The sequence below is a fragment of the Neomonachus schauinslandi genome, chromosome 4 (assembly GCF_002201575.2).
Source record: "Neomonachus schauinslandi chromosome 4, ASM220157v2, whole genome shotgun sequence".
NCBI lineage: Eukaryota > Metazoa > Chordata > Mammalia > Carnivora > Phocidae > Neomonachus > Neomonachus schauinslandi.
Window position 1 is genome coordinate 73,979,154 of NC_058406.1, and position 27,386 is coordinate 74,006,539.

A 27,386-nucleotide genomic window follows, 5' to 3' on the forward strand; every position below is an offset into this window, starting at 1 on the left:
CTGGCTGTGCTCATCTTCTCTTCCCACAGAAGAGAGCTTTCAGGAGACATCCTGACAGAGTGAGTTCCGTGTGGATTTTTAAACATTCAACTCACCATTTGGAAACAGCAATTACTCTTCCTTCCTCTTTTCAAATGGCTACACAAATCAGTTTGCTTTGGGAGCTGGTTTTATTTTGTTTTGTTTTAAAGTATTGCCCAATTCCTTTTTATGGTGCTTTTTCTCATTTTGTGTCATTTCAACTTTCAATTGGCAAACCTGTAATTAAGAGTCCCACTTGCTATTTTATGTCCCATCTATGTTCTTCCATTCCATTTGAACTTTTTCTCTGAGCCAGGTTAGAGTACATAGCAACTTTACTACACAGTAAGACATTTTTAAAGTAAGTGGTATGTTACAATGAACGTTTAATCTGTTCTAACTTAATTCTTTTCACTGTTGCGTTATGTTGCTTATTTTCCTTAATAAGAGTACTATTTAAAACTTTGGAATTATTATTTTGCAATTCTGTTTGTCAACTCAGGTTAGATTGTTTTCCTTTTTCTTTTTGCTGGGGAACCAGAACAAAGGTAATATGTTCCACCAAGTTTCTTCTTTTGCTGCAGAAACTCCTAGGTGCTGGGTATTGTTTTAGTAAAAGGTCTAGATTTGGACAATGAATATGAATGCCTTTTCTCCTTAACAAATACTTAGAGAACAGCATGAAAAAAATCTCCCCGTAGGAAAAGTTTTCCTGACTTTATATTGATTAGAAATCTGGACTAAATGCATTCATTCATTAAAACATCATTATTGACTGCCTACTATGTGCCAGACACTATTCTAAATGCATGTAATACATCAGTAATCAAGACAGATAAAACGTCCTGTCTTTAAAGGGCTTATATTCTAGCAAAGGGAGATAGATACTAAACAAAAAGTATATATAATAAGTAAATAATAAGTGCTGAGAGGAAAATCATAAAGCAAGGTAAGAGGAATGGGTAGGCATGGAGTTGCCGTTTTAGTTAAGGTTGTCAGGATATGACATTGGGAGGGAGGGATGCAGATCATGCAAGAACCTTGCAAGTCACTGTAAGGACATTGCCTTTACTCTGAGTAAAAAAGGGAGCTATCACAGGTTTTGGGCAAAGGCATGAGCTGATTTGTCTTACATGTTAAAAAGCTCACTTTCACTGCTGTTGAGAATAGCCCATGGGGAGGGATGGGGCACGAGTGGAAGCACATAGACTAGTTAAGTGGCTAAGGAGTTAATCCAGGAGGGAGATGATGGTGAATGGAACCAAGGTGTGGCAATGAGGTGTATGTTTAGAAGGTAAGCCTGACAGCATTTCCTGATGGTTTCAACATAAGTTATGAGAGAAAGACAGAAGAGTCAAGGATGACTGACTCCAGGCTTTTTTTTGTTTTAAAAAAAGATTTTATCTATTTCTTTTAGAGAGAGAGAGCAAATGAGCATGAGTCGGGGAAGGGGCAAGCAGACTCCATGCTGAGTGTGGAGCCTGATGTGGGGCTCCATCCCACAACCTGAGATCAGGACCTGAGCTGAAACCAAGAGTCAGATGCTCAACCAACTGAGCCACCCAGGCGCCCTGACTCCAAAGGCTTTTAGCCCAAGCAACTGGAAGGACAGAGTTGCCATTTACTGAGAGGGCAAAAGCTGTGTGGGTTGCATAGGTTTTGGGGGGAAATCAGGAGTTTGGTTTGGAACTTTTTAAGTTTGAGGTATCTGTTAGAAGTCTAGGTGGGAAAACCAAAAAAGTAGTTAGAAATGCAAATTGGAGCTCAGGAGAGGGAAATATGCTGAGAATATAAATATGGGATTGTTGGCATAGAAAGGGAATTCAAAGCCGTTAAGAGTGGACGAGCTCCATGAAGGGAGTGAGTGTGGTGTCTCAGAAGACGAAACAAGGTAGTTTACCAAAGAGGAGGGAGCAGTGGATGGTGTCTAATACTGCTGAGAGGTCAGTTAAGGATTCAGTGCTGTATTTAGCCAAGTGGAAGTTGTCAGTTACCTTTCCAAGATCAGTTTCAGTGAGGCATTGGGAGTGAAACCCCTATTAGATTGAGTTGAAGAGAAAATGGGAAGAAAGGAATTGGAAACAAGGAGTATAAACAATTCTTGTGAGATGTTTAGATGCAAAGGAGAGAACAGAAATGGAGTGGGGAAGGCAGGGTCAGGAGACATTTTATTCCTTAAGATGGAGGAAAAAATCACATTCTTAAAAAGGTTGATGGCAGCCATCCAGCAGAGAGGGGGAAATTAGTGACATAGGAGACAAGGGACACTTGCTGCCATGATCACTTGAGACTGGATGAAATTGGGTGCAAAAGTGAAGAAACTGGTTTTCAATAAGAACATGGATAGTCCACTCCTAGTGGTGGCAGGCAGGAAGGCAGAGGATATGGGTACAGATCCTCACGTGGTTAAATTTGGTGTTTTGTAATACTTTTTTTTTTTACTTCTCCCCAGTGAAGAAAACACAGTCCAGGGCTACCAAGTAAGGAACCCTGGCTTGCCTAGATACACAACCTTAATTTTTTCACTCTATGAATCCATTTTAGAAGGGAGAGGTTCACTTCTCCTCTTTGTGGTTAAGACATGTACCCTTAGTTTTTCTAGTTTCAATTTCACCATATCATTTCTAATTATAACAGTCTGGCAATTTCCCTTCCTCTTTGGACCTCATGTTACATCAATAGTCATGGAGAGTTAGCCCGCATCTCCGCCCAGTTCCATTTCCCCCTCACTGTTCTCCTCCCTCCACCTGCTTGCTCCTTTCTGATCTAGTCTCCAGCATTTCAATTTCCTCCGCTGTGAAGAAAGATGACAATTTGCTTTCTACCTCCAAGGTTGAGAGTTTAAATAAGTCTAAGAAGTGAAATGGTTTTAGCCCATCTAAAGTAATAGAAAGAAGAGGAAAGTGGGAAGGTCAGACAGGAGAGGAGAGAGGAGACCACTGGGTTTCCATTTGCTTTGACTGAGCCCCTACTCTACAATTTCAAATCATGATATGGATGTGAGCTCCCAGATGTTGCCTGTTATGGCGGCTGTAAAGTTTAGAGGGTCACAATAGTTTAAGAAATTGGGTGGCTCATTCGGTTAAGTGTCCAACTCTTGATTTCAGCTCAGGGTCCTGGGATCGGCCCTCGTCTGGCTCCATACTCAGGACGGAGTCTGCTTCTCCCTCTCCCTCTGCCCCTTCCCCTGCTCTCATTCTGTCTAAAATAAATAAATCTTAAAAAAAAAAAAGGAAATTGGGTCACATTTATACTATATGGACACACTTAAAATAGGTAACATTTACTGAGCAATGCCTATGTTCTAGGCACTTAGCTAAGCCCTTTCCATATGTCAGTTAGTCCTTGGCCTCACAATAACTTAAGATGTGTATCGTTCTCCCCATTTCAGAAACCAGGAGGTGAGAGAAAAAGAGGCTCAAGTAACTTGAAATTTTGTATCCCTTCAGCTCTTCATCATGACCGCCACTTTCCAAGCAAATATAGTCTGTATTTATTTATGTATGGTTATGCAGGTGTATCCAGATTTAGCCCTGTGCCCCAGGGCTATTCTTCATTCTACAAGGAATTCATCATGATATTATTCATAAGCTACCCCAGTGTATTTGGGATCAATTTATAAAGCTTGACTTCTGCACAATATTTCAAAAACATGTTTACAGATTATTGAAATTCCTATTGCTTACCACCTGTTGGGCACTCTACCAGGTGATAAAAAAAGGAACAATGCAAAATCGCTCCTCCAAGGAGCTCAGATTCTTCTCTATAGGAAAGTCGATTATTCATTCATTCATTCATTCATTCAGTATTACTGAGTGCCTCAGGGCATGCCAAGTGCTATGGTTTAGGTAAGCACAAATCAATCTAGAATTACAATACTTACTAGAAAGAGATGCACATATAATGGCCTTTATCTCAAATGGTCCTTTTAGACAGTATTTTTTTTATTCTTATGTTAATCCCCATACATTACATCATTAGTTTTAGATGTAGTGTTCCATGATTCGTTGTTTGTGCATAACACCCAGTGCTCCATGCAGAACGTGCCCTCCTCAATACCCACCACCAGGCTAACCCATCCTCCCACCCCCCTCCCCTCTAGAACCCTCAGTTTGTTTTTCAGAGTCCATCGTCTCTCATGGTTCGTCTACCCCTCCCGATTTCCCCCGCTTCATTCTTCCCCTCCTGCTACCTTCTTCTTTTTTTTTTTCCTTAACATATATTGCATTATTTGTTTCAGAGGTACAGATCTGAGATTCAACAGTCTTGCACAATTCACAGCGCTTACCAGAGCACATACCCTCCCCATTGTCTATCACCCAATCACCCCATCCCTCCCACCCCACCCCCCACTCCAGCAACCCTCAGTTTGTTTCCTGCGATTAAGAATTCCTCATATCAGTGAGATCATATGATACATGTCTTTCTCTGTTTGACTTATTTCGCTCAACATAATACCCTCCAGTTCCATCCACATCGTTGCAAATGGCAAGATCTCATTCCTTTTGATGGCTGCATTAGACAGTATTTTAAATGCTTACCTCTAGAGCCACTTATAGGCTGTGTGAACTTGAGCTAATTACATAACCTCTTCAAGCCTTTGTCTCCAGTCCTAAAAAACAAGGATAGGAATAGTATCTATCTCCTAGGGTTGCTGTGAGGACTAAAAGGGAACATATGTAAAGTACTTAGAGCGGTGCCTGGCACTGGTTGTTATTATTAGTGTGATTACCAGGTGCTAGAACGGTTGCTGATTCCTGACCATCACAACTCAGCAAAGGATAGTAAGTGCCCTCTGTAAGTTTCTGTTAGACACAACTTCCTTGAAACCTTATTGTGTCCCCCCAACCCTGTAGACGTATCTGGAGTTAGCCTCAGATTCCTTTTCTGTCACATTCCTTAATTTTGAATCCAGTGTCATATCTGTTATTGTCCTCTGCTGTCCTCTTCCTATTTGTTTTCCTTGGGGTATAAGGAAAGCAGACAACGTTTTACATCCTGGACCATCAGAGTGATCTTTCATTACTTGTTGTTGGTAGAGCTCTTACCAATTTTACCTTTAAAAATGTTTTTATTGGGCACCTGGGTGGCTCAGTTGGTTGAGCGACTGCCTTCGGCTCAGGTCATGATCCTGGAGTCCCGGGATCGAGTCCCGCATCGGGCTCCCTGCTCGGCAGGGAGTCTGCTTCTCCCTCTGACCCTCCTCCCTCTCATGCTCTCTGTCTCTCATTCGCTCTCTCTCAAAAAAAAAAAAAAAGTTTAAAAATGTTTTTATTGTGGGGCGCCTGGGTGGCTCAGTCGTTAAGCGTCTGCCTTCGGCTCAGGTCTTGATCCCAGGGTCCTGGGATCGAGCCCCACATCGGGCTCCCCACTCCGCGGGAAGCCTGCTTCTCCCTCTCCCACTCCCCCTGCTTGTGTTCCCTCTCTCACTGTGTCTCTCTCTGTCAAATAAATAAATAAAATCTTTAAAAAAAAGTTTTTACTGGGGTGCCTGGGTGGCTCAGTCATTAAGCGTCTGCCTTCGGCTCAGGTCATGGTCCCAGGGTCCTGGGATGGAGTCCCATATCAGGCTCCCTGCTCCGTGGGAAGCCTGCTTCTCCTTCTCCCACTCCCCCTGCTTGTGTTCCCTCTCTCGCTGTGTCTCTCTCTGTCAAATAAATAAAATCTTAAAAAAAAATGTTTTTATTATTTATCTTGTCATCAAATATGTGCTCAACATGAAAGCAATGCAAACACACAGAACTTTATAACAGAAAGTGGATGGCCAGTGATATCACATTCAGAGATAACCACTGTTAACTGCTTTTTACATGTACTTCCAGATTTCCTCTAAGTGTGTGTCTGATAACATGTATGTTTTGAGACAAAAAAATGCAAATACAAATGGGATCATGCTATCTATATTGTTCTGCGGTTTGCTTTTTTCACTTATAGATTTTGGACGCTCTTCCATGTACAAGTAGATTTATCTTATTTTTATGAGTGGCTACGTACAGTTTCCTTTTACAGATCTAGCAGAGCTTGCTTAAATAGTTTCCTACTGGGATTCGGTTATTAGACTTGTACACTATTACATGTTTTTGCTATTACAAACATGCCTGTACATATGTTTTTATACACATGTGTAAATATTTCTGAAATACATCATTTTTGCATATATAAGCCTGAAGTATAAATTCCTAGATGTGGAATGACCTGATCAAAGAGAACACACACTTATTTCTTCCAAAATTGCCAAACTGTCCTCCAAAGGGATTTGCCCAATTTGTACTCATGCGTATAGTATGTGTGAATATCTGTTTCTCCACATTTGACTGTTTTCTGATTATTACTTTTTTTCTCTCAATTTATACCAATCTTGAAATCATATTTCTCTCAGATCTAGAATCATAGTTTAAAGCCCAGGGAAGATCAAAACGTGGGACAAAGTGTTTTTACAAACAGCAAACCGTTCCAAATTAGTTATAATAGTGGGGTGTTTTCAATCAAAATAGTATACCACTAGATGTTAACAGTTTTAAAACTGCTCTAACCTCCCAGATGAGCAAATCTGGTACTGTGATTAGATCACTTACCACACAGCCCCTGCCCACACACCTCCTTCTTGGCTGGGTGTGTGGAATAGGAGAAACTCCTGGCTCGTGAGGGACAGGGCAAGGAAAGTGAGAATGCAAGAGGTCAGAAGGACTCAAAATCTAGTGTCATGTTGTAACTAGTCTAGAACAGTCCCTTGAGCATGCTCTGGACCTCTGTTCGTACTCCTCCCTGCCAGGCTGCCCTTCTTCACTTTCAGTGCCTGATCCACAAGGGCTCACTACGCCAGGGTCCTGAAGCCCTTCCTGAAACCTTAGAAAACCACTCTTTGTAAGGCCTTGCTGTATCTGAACACACACCTTCCTGAGCGCCCTTCCCATTTTGTGCCGCATGTTTACAAAGAACATTGACACTGAGTAAATGTTGATTGAACATTCACTGACATGGAGAGATCCTGATAGAGATGAGACTTCCCATTGTTCACAGAAAAGGGTGGATTCTGATAAAAGGAGATACTGAAGTATTGGGCTGGAACCATTTGTCTTGTTATAAACCAACAATTCCGAACATCCCTCCTGGCCTTATTTCTTTATCCCTGCTTCTCCCCACCCACGAGAAAGATGGAAAATACATTTCCATCGTACAACAAAAACAAGAAGAAAAACTATCAGGTTGGAAAACACCTCTCAGCAGAGGACAACCTTTCATCTGCCTGCTTCAGACACAAGACAATTTTGGCAAAAAAGAATGGGGAAAAAAGAGTAGACTTGGATTAAAACAAGAACTGACTCTCCAATAGATCTTTCATAGCAGAGACGGACCACATGAGGCTGGGTAGCTATTCGTGCCAAGATAAAGTTGTGAGTGCCCCAAATCCGAGGCAAGGACTTTCTCCTTGGGTTGGAAACTGCTTAAATGACTTACGCAAATGTCCCCCTACCACTTCATGGCATTTCTCCCTACGTCTTAATATCAGAGTTTTAGTCAAAAGTAAAGACCCAGGAAGGGCGAAGGTTGCTGACCTTGCCCCGCTCCCGCCAGGCGACAGCGGCTGCCTGGCACGGCGCCCTGTTCAGGTAGACGTTTGACAGGTAAGTCTTTCGGTGACCGGCGATCATCCCCGCCCCATGCACCTGCCCGGCCTCTGGCAGCCTCTCGCCGCCAGTCCCCGACCCTGGGCCACCTAACTGGCCAGGCAGCCGCCGCCGGTGAGCCCGGCCCGCTGCGGGTGCGGCCGTGCGGCCGTGCGGCCGGGGGAAAGTGCTTGCCGTCACATGGAGGCCCGAGCCCGCCCCATTGGCTGCGGCCGGGCCAGTCGCGGCGCTCGCTGGCTGCGGTTGGTCCCGGAGCTGCAGCGCCTGCACGGGCCCGGAGTCCATGTTACGCTTTGTCTAATTCCCCCCGTTACAGAGTCATGTGCTGCTGCTCCCGTCGCCGCCGCTGCCGCCGCCCGTGGTGCCCCGGCTCCTCCGCCGCGCTTCGAGGTGGCAGCCGCGGGCGGGGCCTCGGGAGCAGGGTCCAGGGCGCCGCGCGCCTTCGCCGCCCCGGCGCGTCCCGGTGCAGCCGCCGCCCGCCGCAGGTGATGCCGCCACCTCCCGCCTCAGCATAAGCCGTGGCTCGGCGGCCAAGCTGCCCGGGCTGCCCCCCAAGGTTGGTGCGCGCCTCTCCGGGGCCGGGGCAGTGGGCCGGGGCCGCGCAGGTGGGAGCCGCCCCGGAGGCGAAGCGCGCCCCTTTCCCGGCGCAGGCGTCCGGCCCCGCGGTGGGAGCTGAGGCTGCTGCCGGGAACTCGCCGCGAGGGGCGGGGGCCGGGGGGGGATGCGGGCGGCGCGCGGGGCTGCGCTGGTCTCCCGTCTGCGACCGCCCGGGCCCGGAAGATTGTGCCGCTCGGAGCAGCTGGAGCTGCGGGCGCCGCCGACGCCTGCGCCGGCGGCGGTGGGCCCTGGGAGGGGAGAGTGCGGACTGCCTTCCTCCGGCTCCCCCTCGTGCGCGCTCCCTCCTCTCGCCCCCGTCCACGCAGTCGGGAGGGCGGGGAGACCCGGTTTCGGCTCCGCTGATTCCTCTCGGAGGTGGGCGTTTGGTGTCTGGCCTTGCTGGCCGGGAGCCCAGAAGGTGAGCCCTTTAACTTCTCCAGAAACGCCTCCCCCTCGCCCGCTTCCCGCGCCGGGTGGGTTGGGCGGGGAATGAGGGCCGCGCCCCGCCCCCCGAGCGGGAGGGAGGGAGCTGGGGGCCCGCAGGTGCACCCTGCCCGCCGCGGGCCATCTCCGGGTTGGGTACCGGTATAATCCGCTTCTAGCTTGTTTGAAGGCGTGGGCACTTGGGAAAGGGACTTCTGCTCCTATCCTGGCCAGGGGCTTGGGAAGGAGGATTGGGGGAAGTTGCTTCCTGGAGGGTTGATAGAGGCCTTCCTCTTAATGTCCCCCCTAATTTGGGGTATCCTTTAGCGATAAAGAAATTAGGGTTTTGGCTTTAGGCGGGCTTTTGTTTTGCGTTTTGTGTTTTTTAAAAAGCCAGCCACAGTGAAGAAGAGCTGCTGCAGGTTCGAGGGAGGAGAGGTAGGTCCCTGCTGTAGCGGAAGAGGGGATTTGCGGTCCCAACGGGCACGCACTTGGGGGGTTGTGTGGCAGAAGGTGGGGAGGTAGGGCTTCAGGAAAAGAAAGAAACGCAAAGGTGAGTGGGAGCAAGTACTGAAGAGGTAGGCAGAAAGATGGAGAATAGGTACTGGGGGGCCCTAGCCAACCGTGGGGCCCAACTTGAGCTACTTGGACTCCTACATGGTTCCCTCTGCTTTGCAGATTTCCTCCGTTCCTCTTCCTTGAATTTGAAAAATATTTCTTGTTGAGCAGAGAAAGCTATGAGGACCTATTTTGAAGGAGATACAGGAGTAAAGAGAGCTAACTTCTGGAAGCTTTCCTTAGCTTTTTTTTTTTTTTTTTTAAGATTTTATTTATTTATTTATTTGTCAGAGAGACAGCACAAGCAGGGGGAGTTGCAGGCAGAGGGAGAAGCAGACTCCCCACCGAGTAGGGAGCCGGATGCAGGACTCTATCCCAGGACCCTGGGATCAGGACCTGAGGCAGAGGCTTAACGGACTGAGCCACCCAGGCGTCCCTCCTTAGCTTTGATGATAAAATTCCAGCCAGGCAGCGTTTATTGAGCACCTATTTTGTGTTCTGTGCTGGACTTTGAAAGAGTCTGCACAGGCAAGGAATTCTTGTCTGCAGTAATGGTGAGGGCTGTTTACCTCATGAACAACCAAAGGGCACTTCCGAGTGCCAAGGATGGCAGTGATTCAGACCTTCCTCACCAAAGTTTCTGGGACCTCTGCTTTTTACTGACCTATGGGAAGAATCCTGCACCATAACCAGTAAATGAGGTCTTTAGACAACATTTCTTTTTACTGTCCGCAAAATACTAACCAAACACCTACCATCAGCTAGGAGAGGAGTAGAGTTGTCGCTTCTCCTGCCTTCCACATCAGTTGACTAAAACCCTGTTAAGATGCCAAAGCAAGAGAGAGGAAAGATCCTGAGATGAGTTAAAGTAAGGATCCAGCAAAGTTGATTTGGAGTGTTTGATCTCTATAGGTTAGGTAGGGAGCCTCCCATAAAACGATTAGTTAAAACATGGAGCTGGAAAAAAAAATTCTAAATATTGAATTGGCATGGTTTATTTATATATTTGAACATTTTATCTTAGATTTGTCTCATTTTTATTGAGGGTGTGTGTGTACTTTGTTGATTAAAACTTAACACATTAGCAGGTGGAAAAGGAGACTGTCCTTAGATGACCCAGTCCCCCAGTCTCTTCCGTTACCATGTTGAGTAGTTGGTGATGCATTGAACGGAGGGCGGGGGGGGGGAGTATGGAGCCATAGTCACATCTTTTCCTTCTTGCCAAGGTTTACAGAATTTTTAAAAACTTGGTCAGAGGGGCGACTGGGTGGCTCAGTCATTAAGCGTCTGCCTTCAGCTCAGGTTATGTCGGGCTTCCCTGCTCCCTGGGGAGCCTGCTTCTCCCACTCCCCCTGCTGTGTTCCCTCTCTGGCTGTGTCTCTCTCTGTCAAATAAATAAAATCTTTAAAAAAAAAAACAAAAAACTTGGTCAGAACTTGCCCTTTCCCCCTTAACTTTTACATTGTGCTGAGCTTTTTTGATTAATTTTACAAAATTTTGATGTGTTTGTCTTGTCCCAGTAGCTAAATTGTTTCGGTAGCTATATGATGGAAGTTAGACTTGGTTCAATCCCAGTCATGTAGGTGGATTGGCACTACGTATGAAGAAGTCAAACTTTTGTTCAAACTGTATACTCATGATCTCATACATTCTTGAAATGGTAGTTGGTAAGGGATTTCACATATTTTCCACGTGTAATTGGAGCTGATGTTTGACATTCTAAGAAATACCAATCAGGATTTACTGAGTGCTAGCAGCAAGCAGAGAACCAGAGTGGATGCTGTGGTTCCTTAACGAGGAAGGAGAGGATTCGTGTACAGATAGAGGGCCGGTAAGACAGGTATGGGTGAGGACACCACAAGCTGCAAAGGATTACATTTTTTTCAAAGGTCAAGGAATACTGAAATGGAAAGTGTTTTTGGAGCCAGAGGAAAGTGTTGTGGGCTTTGGGAAAAAGGGAAGGAGCATGTGTTAGGGGAAGCAGTGAGCTTTGTCACAAGTCAGAGATAGTAAGTAGGTTTGCCTGGCTGGAGCAGAGACCATGACTGATGAAGGTAGGGGGAATCTAGTTAGTGGAAAACTTGAACCACGGGTCAGTGGTGTTAATCATTTGCCTCAAGAAGAGTGGTTCTCAACAAGGGGTGATTTTGCCTCCCAGCAAACATTTGGCAATGTCTGGAGACATTATTTTGGTCATAGCTGGGAGGCAGGTCCTACTGACATCTAGTGGATAGAAGCCAGGGATCCTGCTCAGCATTCCTCCTGCCATGCCCGGGACAGCCCCCACAACAAAGAATTATCCTGGCAAAAATGTCGGTAGTGCCAGGGTTGAGAAATCCTGCTCTAGACAGTAACCAGAAAGGTCACTGTGAAGTGAAGTTACATCTCAGAATAGGCCTTGAAGGAGGTGGTTCTTGACACATGAGGAGGGACGTCAAGGTTGGGAAGCCAATCTAGGAGACTTCTGCTGTGCTCAGGCCTGAAGTGATTAGGATCTGGGCAAAACCTAATCAGAAGAAAAGGGCGTTTTCAAGAGATTGTGGCAGATGAGCCAGCAGGCCAGTATAATATTGGGCAGGTGGGAAATCATGGAATCAGAATTGGAATTGTAGAGAGGTCCTGGTCTAACTTCTTTAGTAAATTCTTGCACTTGCTAGGCAGCCTCTATTTAGACACCCCCAGAAACAGGGAACTCTGTACTTATGAAGACATGTCGTTGTATCTTTGAACTATGTATGATTATTATTTGAGCTGAAGACTGCCTCCTGGGAACTTCCCACATCAATAGGACAGCCCTTTGACATCTTTCACAAAGAAAGTATGATGTATCCTTCCCCTGTTCTTGGTGCAAAATAGTCCACTTCTTTTCATAATCCTGTGTGGGACATGGTTTGTAGATGTCTTCTTTGTCAGCATCTCACATGGAGAGTAACAGTGTCTGGAATTGAATACGGTAATTGAGATGTGTTCTGGTCAACAAAGAGTACAGTAGGACAGCTGTTTCCTGAAACCAAGGCATAAGCATCTATTTACTGCAATTTAAACTTAAAAAACTGCCTTAAAAAAAAAATAGCATGTAGCTAGCACAGATCCATGTATAGGTTCTGTCCAGTCAGAACATCCAGATATTTCTTGTACGAGCTGCTACATCCTTGTATTCATTGGGCAGATCTTTGTATGTGTGTGAAATCGAATGGAAGTTTTTTGGTTTGTTTTTGTCCATGTTCAGTGCTATCCTATTTATTTTGGTCCAGTCTTAAGGTCTTTTGAGATTTTAAAATCTTGCTTCTGCCTTCTAATCCTATGAGAGAGGAGTAGAGGATGACTTAGCCAAAAGCTTTGTAGCCGCCTGTATTAATACTGCACACAATCCAGTAGTTTGGCACTGTTAGTCCCATTCCGGACCTGGGGTGCTGAGTGATGGAGGTGAATTCCAAGGGTTGGCTGGCCTTTAGTTTAGGGGCTTCTGAGAAATCTGTGTTTGTGGTCAAACTACATTGTATTTAGCTTTTGCAAATGTTTGCACCTGTGATGCCCTTTTGAAATTATTTGAGTCTGTTGCAAGCTTCTGAAATTAGTACTCCATCCTCTGGGGTCTTTGTAATACTGTTTAGACATCTGGAAGAGAATTTCTAATGTTCTGTGTAAATCTGAAGCTTGCCAGATCAGAGTTGCTTTTGAAATTTGTGAAGAGGTAAATAGGATAAGTGGTACTGAAAAAAACACGTATGAACTTGATTCCCACTTGGCCCAAGCTTTTTTTTCGTTTTCTTTTTGTTAGTACGCCCAAAATACTTCATTAGTGACAGCTTTATATTTGGGGAAGGAGAGAGGATTGGGGCTTAGAAACAAGCCTTTTCCCCCAGAATTGGGATTTAGCTTGTCATTGGTATAATTTCATACTTACCAGATTTCACATGTCATCTCTGAAATGACATTAGGAAATCACCATGCTTAGATGTTTTTTGAAGCAGGCAGTTCAGAAAGAACTTAGTGCCAAGTTCCCTAAATGTTCTAGATCTATTCAACAAACTAGATTTAAATAAATTATTTGTTTGGGGTGGTAGCCATCTGACATCGTTGAGAGCCCTAGAACAAAATTACAGATCTCACAGCTAACGTGTGCACCTTCTTTGTTAGGAATGTCCATTGTGCCCTGATACCCTGCTGGTGTGTTGTCTGTCCAGATGGTCAGTCCCTTTGCTCTCCCTTCCGTTCTCGTCCACGTGGGACACCTGTCCATGTCCTCTGGAGATGAGGGATTTTCCTGAGAGAAGGGATGTTTTGTGAAGGTATGAGATTTCTTGAGGGGGGAAAATATTGGAAAACCCCCAGGTATTGTCCTTTTATACTTTTAAGGGCTGTATCAAACTTGAAGTCACCTTGGAATTAAGGATGTGATGTACTATTTGACCAGAAAGGTAGAATTTTATAGAAGGTATCAACACTCGAATTCCGTAGATGAGAAAATCGAGGCCCAGGGAGGTGATGTGACTAGCTGTAGCTTACACATGAAGTGACAGAGCAGGCATTAGAATTCATCAGCCTTAAAGACCACAAATAAAGGCTAGGATAAAGATTTCTCCTCTGCTTGGAGATGTGTAAACAGTGGGTCCCCCAGGCCTTATTTACATAATTGATCCAAAAGAAGGAGCACACAGTGGAATTTCTAGGTTTACAGATGACAGCAAGCTCTTCTGAATTATGAAATAACTAACCAATGGGGATTTACTCCAGGGCAACCGTATTAGGATATGTGAGTCATCAGAAGATTTGCAGGTGAGTTTCTCTGGGCAATAGGAGGTCAGGTACTAAGAGAGAAATTATGGAACTGTCAGAGGGTGGTGTTTTGGTGGCAAGACCCAGGAAAGGACTTCAAAAACACTTTCACAGTGTTGTCCCAACTTGCTCTTGCAGATTAAAAAAGACAGGAAACGCTAAGCTCCATCAAAAAGATTTTGGGGAAAAAAAAAAGATTGTGGAAACCAAACAAAACAATCTTATTTGAGTTTCCACTGTGCTTTGTTCAAAGCTGGGGCACCTGACTTTAGGAAAGACCCTGGAGTTGGGGCAACCAATGTAATGGTACCTAGAAAATTTAGGCATTCCTGCTAGAATGGAGGTTCCACAAGGACAGGGCCTTGCCCGTCTGCTTTTCTGATAAAAATATTGGGATTTTTAGTATCTGGAAAGAAGATCGTCGGGAGATGTTATTGAAACCCATGAAACCACAAGGGTAAGGATGGAGGAATCTGGAATGTTCACCTCATCCCAGGAAGCCTGAAAGTGGTATTTCGGTTGCCCGCCTCCTTGTCTGTTGCTCCGGTACCCTGTCCGCCTGGTGAGGGCAGGGGTGTGTCTGTCTTGTTCTCCACTGATTTCCTAGTTCCTGGCACATGGCAGGCCCTCCGTTCATGTTTGTCCCCTGAAGGAAAGCCCGAAGAGGTGTACCTGACAGTTTTGTAATACCTAAATTCAGGGTGAAGGCAAAAAAAAAAATACAGCACCAGTTTTCCTCAGCCCTGCCTGGCTCTCATCCAAGTCAGCCTGGGGAATATTTTAAAGTTACTTGAGCCCTAGGTTGAATCAAAATCTCTGGGAGTGGAGTTTCATTTTGAAAAGAGCTCTCTCTCGGGGCGCCTGGGTGGCTCAGTTGTTGAGCGTCTGCCTTTGGCTCAGGTCATGGTCCCAGGGTCCTGGGATCGAGCCCCGCATCAGGCTCCCTGCTCAGCGGGAAGCCTGCTTCTCCCTCTCCCACTTCCTCTGCTTGTGTTCCCTCTCTCGCTGTCTCTCTCTCTGTCAAATAAATAAATAAAATCTTAAAAAAAAAAAGAAAAAAGGAAAAAGAAAAGAGCTCTCTCTGCCCCCAAGTGATTCCATATGTAGAGCTGAGACAGAACCACTGTCTTACAGAGCCTACACAAAGGCTGGGTACTGACTGAAGACACTCTCAAAAAGGTTTTGAAACATTTGTGGCTGACAGGCTCACAATTAGTTACTAAGACAAACATGGAGCTCTAAGGATACATCTGTATCCTTGGAAGGTGATGACCAAGACACTGGATGGTTCACAGTGTGGCCCTTCGTGCTTCCATGAGGTGCTGCATCCCCGACCGGGTGGCATAATGGGGCCAACTGGAAGGCCATTCCAGAGGGGGTCCATGGTGACAGTTCCCCAACCTAGGGCGAAAGAAAAGAAGGGAGACAATGTGGCAAGCTTTTCAGTTTTGATTTTAATGCTGAGTTTATTCTGTTTAAAAGGTCTTTTAAAAGAAAATCTTGGGTTCTTCCTACTTTGAGGTATTATTGTTTTTCCTCTTGTGAAGGATGGTGATGGTTTAGTTTTTCAGGTCATTTCTTGGTCACCTAAGCCCTGGCAATTTTATGACAGTCTTCCTTTCAGATTTTACTAGTCTGAAATCAAGTCTGGAATGACCACTGCTCTGAGGTTTTCAAGATGTCCATATCCTCTTGTGGACACCTGCTGCTGGGCAGGGCTCATGCATGTCAACGTTAGATTCCATTATGAACATTTCTTAAAACCCTTTTTACTTTCCTCTTCTGCTTGCTGGTAACAGTTAGGAACATTGCCAGAGAAGGCTTCACTTCCCCAGCAACCCATAAATTCCTTTGCTAAGTCTCCGCGTCAACAGATCACCAACACTGCAATGAATTCTACAAAGCAGGAGAAGAAAGGAAGTGCAAGACAGCCATTCCTGCTGAAGGATGTTGATCACCCAAGAGCTGCCTCTCCAGATCTCATGCAATGGAGACAGGACAGATTCATGCCCATCACATCGGGTATGAAGTACCGTCAGTCAGAATTCTCGTCACTGATTGTTCCAAGCTTAGTTCTAAGAAGTATTTGAAAATTAAAATTCTTTGGAAAATGGTCTCCATGATGCTACCCAACTGAATAAGCTTTAAAAATCAATTTATTATCAGATATAGCTAATTTTCTTTTTTAACTTAACTGCTCAAGAAGCAATTGGACGATTTGTGGAATACCCCAAATTAATGCTAATAACTATTTATTAGGCATTTCCTGATTGTCCAAGCCTATGCCCTGGAATTTACATGCATTCTCATTCAATCCTCAAAGCAATCCTGAGTGGAAAGTAGACTACTCCCATCTTACAGATGAGGTAACTGAGGCTTGAGAGGTTATGTGGTTTGCAAAAAAACCAGAGGTGGTGGAGGTAGAATTTGAAACTACACTTGTCATTTCAAAGCCTGTTCTCTTATCTGCTGTTCTCATTTCTCTTGTATTGCTTTGTATTCATTTTATGATACCTATTCATATTCTTGCCAAAAAAAACAAATAAGAGAATGGGATTTTGAGGTGTGGAGAGGGACCTTCCAACCTGTCTGGCTCGTGTTCCTCATTCAGGGATCAGATCTGAACCTGTGAACACAAGCTGTGAAGAGGGGATTGTAGTGGTACCTGGGTCTCCTGGCTTCCAGGCCTGTGTTCTCGCCAGCGCACAGCATTTTCAAAAGTACCAATCAGAGTAAAACCACTTGAGGGTAAGTTTATCCTAGAACTGAGAGGGTATTTTAAAATCACTTGTTGTGGTGACTTCTCTAGGCCTGGTCTCTTGTCCTCAGTGTTGGTGATGGAGTGCCAAAGGTAGTAGAATACGTCGAAGGAGGAAACTCCTCCTCAGGAGATGTGACCTTACAGTGGTTGCTGTCCATAAATAGATACAGACGTAGCTCGTGTTTGTAAGGTGTTACGTCCAAGTGCTTGCTAAACTAATGCCATAGCAAACATCTGCAGTGAAACAATAAATAATCCTATCTATGTCCACTAAACAACGAGTCAAATCAATATCCATATATCTGTATCACATATATATATATACTCCATTTGTAGATGTGTTCTACTCAAGTATAATCATTTCAGGGGATTAAATTCATTCTGTTAGAATTTCTACTTCAGCGGTTTTATTTTTCACACTAACATTCAGCTAATAATAAAGTACAGATCAGGAGATGGTCTGCAGTGTTAACACAGCTTGCACGAACGCACCCCCATCCCATGCACACACCCCACCAGGGAGGGAGGGATGCTTTTCTCTCTCTTTAACCTAGTTCTTTTCAGATGTCTTTCTATTATGGTACGTTTTCCTTCCCTCTTAGTTCTTTTCCTTACACATTATTTGTATGTGGCAAATTCTGTATGAAGCCCAAACTTTGTAATTGTATCTGCAGTTTCTGCACTAACCAGAGGGAGCCTTAGAGTTGGAGGCCAGCCTTGCCCTGGGTTCTCAAGCACATACCAGGCCCTGCCTGAAGTACGCCTCTCCACCTCTCCGAAGATGATTTGTGGCGGCTTGTCCTCAGCCTCAGGGTAGGGTGAACAGGAGGGGGTGGGGTGGACCTGGGCTGAACTAGAAAGTGCAGGTCTGTCTAAAGGGGCTCTGTTTAGCTGATCTGTTCAGCAGCCAATTGTTGCCATATGGGAATGTGGGCAAGTCTTGCCAGATCTTCTGATTTTTCACTGTAAGCCAGAAATCTGGATTATTACTTTAAAATCTCCTGATTTTAAAAGATTGGCTAGCTCAACATTTTAAATAAGAACTTCCTGCAGACCAAACAAAATGGCTTTGTGGGCTGGATACAGCCTGCAAGCTTAGGCCCTTAGAGATAGATAGCCCTTAGTGGCCAGGTAAACAGAAGCAAGGGATGTGAATAAAAGCACAATACACTTTGACAATCAGTTTAAATGGAAACAGATCAAAACTTGATTTCATTGTTCCGAGCACCGTTCCCCCCCCCCCCCCCAGTACACACACAAAGCAGAAAAACAACAACAACAAAAGCCCCATACTTGTAACAATTTCTGCCCTTTAAATTTGTTATATCTGGAGTGAATGCATTTGAAGGGTTGTCTTGTTTGAGGAGTAAGAGATTCAGGGAGAAACATGTAGTTTGGGAATGAAGCAGTGAGGCCAAGATGATGCGGGTATGGGGCAAAGGGGCAGGTGGGCCCAGGAGTAGAGAATGAGGGGTAAGCGCCACTTGGAGGTGAAGCAAGATCATCTACCCTCTGAAGATAAGGGAAGAGGAGCATTTATTTACATCTCAAAAGTGATTTTGGGGGTAATAGAGAAGAGAGGAGAGACCAGAAGAGCCCTTACATGAGAAAGGGAAAATTGTGACCCGATAAATATTTGGAAGTAGTGTAGAATCTATGTGAGTGGGCAGAGTGCCATTATTTTGCCATTCCTCATGGGTGCGCATTAATTTGTGTTGTGGCTTTTGCAAAAGGAGAATTGGAGTGGAAAGGAAGGGAAAGAGTTCCCATCAGAAAGGAGAATACAGAGGCAGGAAAAGAAGAGACCACAGAGCAGCTGATAACCAAAAGGAAACCAGGAGAGCTGGCCAATGTCTGCCCTGCAGAAAGTTGGCTATTGTTGGAGGACAAACCACAGCGGCGTCCTAGGGGGTATGCCCGGCAGCCCCCAGCTCCCCCAGGGCTCTGGACTCCAGCTTGTTTCGCTCGTGGAGGGCTTGTGTGCTCAGCACGACTTGGAGCAGCCCCCACAGTCCCTTAGTGTGAAGTCAGCGGCAGCACGCTGACAGCTGCCCAGTCGGGGAACAGCGGGGGCTGGGTTTCTGCCCCTGCTCCCTGGCGGGGCGCCCCTGTGCAGGGCACGACCTCAGACCTGTACTGTGACCCGACTAGTGCTGCTGTCAGTTGTATCTGCTCCCCTGGGGAAGAGCCTGCCATCGCTTCCGAAGAATGTGTCGTACAGATGCCCCCTCTGAGAGGAGGAGAGGTGATCCTTGAGCAGATCTCTGTTAGGAGCTGAGGCTAGACTCCTAGCCTGAGAGGGGATTTTTTAAGAGCATTGTTCTCTTAATCATCCCAAGTATAGCACATTGTTCCTGGAATTTCAGCATTTTCTGGGAAAGAAATCTTTTGATTCATCAGCAGGTTTTATTCCAGTCCCTGGGACTGTCATCCCTTGTCCCTCTCAGCTGGTGTAACTTTAAAATTTTTAATGCTTTGATTGCTTTCAGAATAAAAACTGCATTTTTAAAAATGTGCCCCGCCACATTAGTTAGTTTAATGCAATGAAGGTCTTTGAGTTTTGGGTTTTTTTTTTTTTTTTTTTCATTATGGAAGCCGGTTTGCAGTATTGAGAGAATGGGTGCAGATTTCCTTGCTCTATTGCCGGGAAGAAGAAGAATTCTTCACATTCCACTGTTTGTTCTTCCAGGGACTCTAGTCCACAGATGGAAATCCTGGAAGATCCTACCAGGAAGTGAAACTTGTAAATAATCTTTGTCCTGGTTTGGGGCATTACGGATAAATTTATACGAGAAGTCTTCTTGAACCTTCTTATAAAATACACTTGACAAACACGATCTTAGAGACCAGTTCCATTCTGGAAATAATAATAGGAAACATTTACGTAGTATCACACGTGCTGGGCACTGTTTGGAGCACTTCGCATGGAGTAGCTCATTTGCTCCACCTCCGTGCTGTGTAGCCTGGGACACTGAGGCCCAGTTCCGCAGTCTGGCTGCACTTCCCCATGACCTTGAGCAGCTGAGGGACTCAGGGCCATATACTGGCAGTGGCAGAGCAGTGATGGTCAGAACCCGGGCCCTCAGTGGCTTCAGGATCCGTGCTTTTGAGGACTGCATTATTGCCTCTCACGCTCTCGCACAGCAAGGATCACAGATTTGCTTCCCACGTTACCTCGGCTTTAAACTCAGGATCGAGATTGGATTTGAAAAAAGAATGACAATTTTGCTCCTTCCCCAGTCGCTCCTCCCCAAACTGAATGAACAGAGTTGTCAGGAGACAGTTTCCATCCAGGAAGAGAAAGCTGCAGATCTTCCTGGAACGGCATGCTGGCATACTGCACAGACCCTCCTCAGGGCTGCTGCTGGGGCCTCGCTGCTGCTGACAGCCCTCACCAGAATTGTTTTTAAAAAGAGCACAAAACGGTTTTACCTTTACCTTTGCAACTAGTGGATTTGGAATGTTTCTGAGAACATTTTGAAAATTGCTTTTCACACTTAATGTAAGGTAGTGGGAGGGAGGACCATGGATCTGGGGCTTGAGGACTTGAGATCTGGTGGTGGCCCCGGCTTCTGCTGCCTGTGGGGCCTTGGATTTATTTCACGTTGGGTTTCATTGGGTTTCATCTCCACGGGAACGATGGAGGGGATAGTAACGGCAGGATGACTGCTTTGAGAAAGAGCAGGTCCAATTATACAGGACAGTTGTTTGTCAACAACAGTAGCCATGTGTGTTAGGCAGTGAGGGGACCAGCGTGGCCTTCGTGAACCCTGGAAGTCATTGTCCATCGGTGAGCGGGGGGGGGGGGGATGCTTTGGGAGTGCTCGGGAGGGTTTGTGTTGATTTGAACGTCTTTCCTTTCCTGTTCTCTCCTTACCTGTGTTACAGTGTGGACGATCGTGTGGGTGTCAACTCAGTTTCTGGCCCAAACTTTCCTTTTCCTTGGCTTTTCCCCCTCCTACTTTGGGCTCGCCTCCAGTTTGCCTACAAAGTGCCGTTTGTTGTAAGGGTGAAGCAGGCGATTCTCTGGGCAGAGACACTGGCTGTAGGCAGTGACTGTAGTTCGGAGCACAAGGTCAGGCTGGAGTAGGAGGGACACTGACAGGGCTTGTTCATTAGAATTTTGTACAGTGACTTTTGAAGGAAACAAAGGGGGAGGAAGGGATGACTTGTCATTAGAAATACTATGAAATAGGGCGCCTGGGTGGCTCAGTTGGTTAAGCGACTGCCTTCGGCTCAGGTCATGATCCTGGAGTCCCAGGATCGAGTCCCACATCGGGCTCCCTGCTCAGCAGGGAGTCTGCTTCTCCCTCTGACCCTCCCCCCTCTCATGTGCTCTCTCTCTCTCATTCTCTCTGTCTCAAATAAATAAATAAAATCTTTTAAAAAAAAAAAAGAAAGAAATACTATGAAATACGCTTCATGACAGAACAAAATTGGGTAAGGAGAAAGGGCATTGAGAAATCATTGCTTATTACTTTGACAGCAAATGCTTTTTGAGCACTGGGTCTCGGAGTACATTCCTGTAGCATAGGAAACACAAATTAATAATAAACAATAAGGAAAAGCTGTCCTCTTGGTGAATTTTTAGCTGGTCCATATTGAGCCAAACATTTTTTTATGCTTCATCTTCACTTCAGTCATGAAGGTATCATTTGTCATTGTTCCATTTCAAAGATAACAAAATTGAGGCACAATGTGTTTAAATAACCTACCAAGGATTGCAGTGCTAGTAAGTACCTGGAGGAACTACACTTTGAACCTGGATCTGTCCCTCATCCACAGCATAAAACATGAGTTACGTATGCCCCTGCTCTCAGCATGCGAACAGTTTAGTGTAATTCAGCACAGCGTGCAGTGTATGGTAGCTCCTGTTTTTTGGACATTTGCTTAGAGGAAGGAGAGAACTGATTTTTGACTGGAAAGATCAGAGAAGGGGCGCCTGGGTGGCTCAGTCAGTTAAGCATCTGTCTTTGGCTCAGGTCATGATCCTGGGGTCCTGGGATCAAGCCCCTCCCCCCCACATTGGGCTCCCTGCTTGGCGGTGGGTCTGCTTCTCCCTCTGACCCTCACCGGCTCGTGCTCTCTCTCTTGCTCTCTCTTTCAAATAAAATCTTTAAAAAAAAAAAAAAAAGAAAGATCAGAGAAGATTTTACACACAAAAAACCATTTCAGAAAATTAACTTGAGCAGGGCCTTAAAGGATGGTAGAGAAAGGGTGGGAGACTGAGGGGTGGCGAGGTTTGGAGACGTGAAAGAAGCATGTAATGTGTTTGGAGATGGTGCTGTGATGGAGAGATGTGGGAAGAAAGGATAGCAGCAAAGCAGTTTGGGACAGATTACAGAGGCCCTGGAGTGTCCTGCTAAGGAATTTGGACTTCATTCCATTGTGTTGGAAGGTTATTCCACTAACGATTCATGGGAAGAGACATTATTTGTTCCAGTCTCTGACTTCAGCAGTTCTGGTGGTTGAGTGAAGAAAGGAGTAGAATGTCTGCAGCAGAGGTTCCCCATCCAGGCTGCACCTTAGAGTCCCCTGGGAGTTCCTTAAATGGACAGATTCACACACTAACCCCCAGCAGTGATTCTGATGGTGTAGATTCGGGGTGGGGCCTGGCCTGGATGATTGTGTTTAAAGGGTCCTGTAGGTGCTTCTGAGTGGAGGGGCGGGTGTCTGGGCTGAGCCTAATGGGTTTGTCATTGTGTGGATAATTTTTTAAACCATGGGAGGGGGCCACTAATCAGTGCTTGGGGAAGATAATTATAATAATACAGCCTGCTACATGTTGCTGAAAAAAAAAAAAAGGAATATGGGAAAGAAAGGAAAAGATAACCATGGGAGGGGGCCACTAATCAGTGCTTGGGGAAGATAATCATTTTCCCATTCATATCTAGAATGTAGTACGGCTCTAATCTTTATGGCTTTGTGTTAAATTTGCCTTTTTTTCCTTTGTTTGGAAGGTAAGGGCATATGTAGGATTTCCTTGGTGACTGTTCATCGACAGTCTCTCAGAGTGTGAGTTCTGGAGGCTACAGGGCTCCCAGTTCAGTCCAGTCTCTTAGGAGTTGAATGAGGTGCCGCTCACTTGTACATTTCCTGGGAGCCAGCCTGACCTTAAGCCATTTTTTTCCCCAAATGTTACAGACCTCTCTTACTCCCATTTCTTGAGTTCTAAATCAACTATTGACATTTAAAGTATAATTTCTGCTGGGAAGGCAAGCAGCTCTACCAAGGGAGAAGCAATTTCTCAACATTAAAGAAATTAGAAATTATAATTTATGCTTAAAAAAATAATGTTAGTTCAAGTTTTAGCTCTCTTCTCTCTTCCTTCTCCGCTGTTCTTTATCCTGCCGTGTGTTTGCAAACCATTCTCATGACCTTCTGCTTGTGTGGCATATTTGTAGTGGGGCCAGATTATACATACACCACTGACTTTTTCATCTGACCTCCAAATTCAGCCTTTGAGCCCCTTTGTTTCTTTGAATTTTGCTAACAGAGTTTTCTTGTTGAAAGGAATATTATTTCTCATGGAACTTTACATGGTTTGTGGAATAATAGGATCATGCTTTTTGAAGTTCAAACCTAAGGTCCAAAAATTTTAAAGCTATCTAGTTTGCCGTTGCTTACTTTACTTAGCTCAACCTCGGCATTTCAGGTCTAGAGGTGGTTAGTACCCATTGGACATCCTAGCCCCTCCCTGAAAATTAAAAGGAGCACAAAAATGAAAGTGAATTCGCTTTTCTTCACCTCTCTGTTAATTTAACGGATTCAACTGGCTTGCCCTCATTTGCCCTTTTACACCGCCCAAATTGATGCTATGTGTACATTTGATTATAACAGTGTGAGTAATTTCCAAGTTACTTTTGAACACTGTTCCTTGTGGTTCTTTCCTTCATCATATTAGTAGATATATCCAGTGTTTTTCTTTCTAGCCTGCTTAACTCCTGTGTGGTTCTTGTTGCCACATAAGTTTCAGTTGATTTAGTGATCCTGATTTCATGGGACACTGTATCAAATGCTTCAGGAAGATCAAAGTACACGGAGTTCGTTGCATTCCCTTCCCTTGCTAACTCCGTTGTGCTGTAGCCAGGCGATCCTGGAGCCTTGCAATTCAGGATTCCACTCAAGGCGAGGAAGCAGCTCTTCTTCCTGGCTTTTCCATTCCACAAATATCTTTTCCTTTCTTTCCCATATTCCTTTTTTTTTTTTTCAGCAACATGTAGCAGGCTGTATATCCCTTACCACTTACAACCATTTTTGCTGCAAAAAGGAAAAACTCTAAGCCTTTCAGCTGCCATATCCATTGTGCCATCCCCATGGGACTATTCCACCATGACCTTTCATGCTGGAAGAAGCAAGCCCAATCCAGTTGTGCCTTATTGGTAGTAAAATGTGTTGGTTAAAAGTAGACTCCATGGCCAGCCAGGCTGCCCAAGTTCTGGTATTTGCTAACAGTGTTACTTTGGACAAGTTAGTATCTCTGCGTCTGTTTCCTGATCTGTGATACAGAGGTAGTGCTAATTTCTACCTCAGAGGGTTGTTGTCAGGAGTAATTGAGTCAAGACATGTCAAGTGGTTAGAATTTGGTTTAGTTTAAACATTGATGAATAATCTTGCAAAAGTTTATAATAATGTTTCTGGATTTTCTAGGCATTTTGTTACTCTTTTATGCTCTTTGCCTTAGCCATTCTGTTACAGGCAAAGGAAAGGAAATGAAAATCAACTATCCGATTTTGTCACCTTAAATTTTTCACAAATTGCTTTTTTTCTTCAAGATTCCATTATAATAGATCACTGAGAATTGATATATTCGATAGACAGTGACGTGTGTGACGTATTTCCTATCAACTCGTATATTTTTCTACCATCAGATGTGTATATATTTTTAAAATCCTTTTTAAGAACATTATTTTCTTGGTAGTGAACATTATATTTATTTGACTTGTTGGGGCCAACCCTTTTAACTTGTTGGATTTTTTAATAGATTATTTTTTAAACGGGTGCCCAAAAAGAATTAAATTTTTTTGAAGATTTTATTTTTAAGTAATCTCTATACCCAACATGGGGTTCAAACTTACAACCCCAAGATCAAGATTCGTATGCTCTTCTGACTAGCCAGCCAGGCGCCCCTAAGTATTTTTTTTTTAATAAGGAAGCAGAAATACCCACTACAGAAGATAAATAGACAAAACATGCTTTCCAAAGAAAAATGTCCAACAGGACAGTGTTTAGTCTACACAATACACAGCACGATCAACAGTCAGTAAATAATCCAAGGCTGTCCATTGCTAACAGTTTGTGCCAGGAACATTTTGAATACTCTTAACTTGCATACAGGTATTTGCATTTAGTCAAACTTTTGTGGTTTCTTGCTCTTTCATATTTATGCTCTTTAAATCGCTGCACATCAGCCACTGTGGCCCACTTTACTTATATATTTGCATACTAACTGAAGAATGAGAGGGGAAACTTGGAAAAAATACATTGAGATTTTTCATCATCACAGTTTGACTAGTGGATCTTATTTATTATTTTATAAAATAATGTTCAGGGGCGACTGGGTGGCTCAGTTGTTAAGCGTCTGCCTTCGGCTCAGGTCATGATCCCGGGGTCCTGGGATCGAGTCCCGTGTCGGGCTCCCTGCTAGGCGGGGAGCCTGCTTCTCCCTCTCCCACTCCCCCTGCTTGTGTTCCCTCTCTCGCTGTGTCTCTCTCTGTCAAATAAATAAAATCTTTAAAAAAATAAAAAAAAATAAAATAATGTTCAGCTGCAGCCCCAGAGCATATTTAACCTCATTTGTATGGACTTCCATTGCTAGGGTTTAAAAATCAGTGGGTCTGTTGGAAAATACATGTTTATACTTTACACTTTACAGAAATTTGGCAAGGTGATGAAGTAACATGATGCAGCTGAGAGAACATTACAAGTTGTGTTTGAAAAGTAAGAGTCTTCTGAGTAAAAGTTGTATAGCACAGAATAATAAATCCATAGCCAAGATGCACCCACTCGTTTCTCTTCAGTTAAAAGGAGGAAGAACAGACCCAGGGTGAGTTTTAGCTCCATTACCTGCTGCTTTGAGAAAATGACTTAACATCTGTGAACTCCACTGCTTCTTCTCACAGTGTTAATGACTCTTCCCCGAAAAAGCAGATCTGCAAATTCAGGGGGACAGGGCATGTGAGGGTCCCAGGTAAAGTTACTAATTCCGTGCAGCATGGGTGAATTTGTACATGTGATTGGAAGCTGGGGAAACCGAGGCACTGAGTCGCGAGGTATAGCAGCCGAGGCCTGTAATCACCCTGGCCCTATCTTTCTGCTTTGTAGCGGGGTCTTCTAAGTCATCCTTTGGGGTGCTCTAAGCAGTGCTTTCCTTCTCAGCTTATTCAGAGCCAGGAAACTCTGTGCCCAGAAGGGACCGTAAACTGTCTTGCAGGCAGAGTTTTAAAAAAATGATTTGCACCCATCTACTGCATTTTTGCCATGGGAAATGACACTCTGGCTCCTCAAAAATGGCTAATAACCCTCTGTGGGTAAATGCCAATCAAGCCAGCCAGTTGGCTCTGAGAACATCTTCCTTGAAAGCCATGGCCCAGGTTTGCAGAGGCTGGGAGGTGAGTGTGAGTGCCAGAGACCTCCTTCTCAGAAAAGCCTATTGCATTGCCACCCTGGAAGTGCAGACAGACAGGGACACTGATGTGAAGGCTGCTAGTACGGAGAGGCACTCTTGTCAATTTTCTTTTTCTTGTTTGCAAAATCCATCTGTAATAATGACCAGGAATCCTCATACATTGAAATCTGTGGCAAACATTTTTAACCAAGGTAAGGTCTTCGTCTTTCTTTTTAAGATGAAGAAGGATAAGCAGTATCATTTAAGATACGAGTTTATCATCTCCTCCTCCACACTTGTTAGTCCTCAGAGAAGATTTCGCTTGTCACTTAATTTGGAACCTCCAAAATGGCTTTCGCAATGTTGCCGTCTTAATCCATGGGCTGTTGTACTTAGGGAGTGGAGACTTTCAAAATGAACTTCCAGTATTCTTCCAAAATCAGTTTTATCTCTTGTGGCATGATTTGTACCTACTGGGGAGCATATTTTTTCTCTTCCTATGAGGTTGTGATTTAATTTTTTTTTTCTACTCAACAGGTGTAAGGTAGAAGCACTTCTCTATGAAACACAGAACGTGCGGGAGAATAGCTGAACAATGGGAAAGAAAGATACTTAGACCTTGTGGCTGTTAGGAAACAGGTCTGGGACTGATGCAGTCGTAGGAGTGTTGTATTACCCAAACTGTACACTGTGGGATCCATGCAGGTTAATTTCAGCATGTTTCCTTTGATTTTTCTGAAGAATTTCCTTTCTCTTCAGAGGTTTTCCTTCTAGGCTCTTGGAGTCATAATGAATAACAAAAATGGAGGCAGGGATACCAAAATGTATTTTAAAATAGAATTGTATCCTCAAAAACATGGTAATTATTGACAGGGTTTTTTTTAGATGAGAGAGAAGTGAGAGAAGTTTTGAGCTACGTGCTTCCCTCCCACCATGTACTTTGTGGGGTAAAAATGGTAGTGCTTTGGGAAAAAGCATTAAGTCTGGGAAAAGAGGTGAAGAGTTGGTAAGT

At 44.5% G+C, this 27,386-nt stretch overlaps 1 protein-coding gene across 2 annotated transcripts in view; it reads left to right on the forward strand.

Annotated features, from left to right (window-relative positions):
* Positions 1-7,958: 7,958 nt before the first annotated feature.
* The window catches only part of LRRC8D (leucine rich repeat containing 8 VRAC subunit D), a 115,220-nt gene continuing 95,792 nt past the window's right edge, over positions 7,959-27,386 (forward strand). The window contains exon 1 of one of the 2 annotated variants that reach the window (XM_021690124.2): positions 7,959-8,205. The gene's annotated coding sequence lies outside the window, so the exon portion shown is untranslated. Of the gene's footprint in view, positions 8,206-8,988; positions 9,108-27,386 lie in introns of those variants that run through there. The other variant, XM_044914555.1, reaches the window with a different exon arrangement.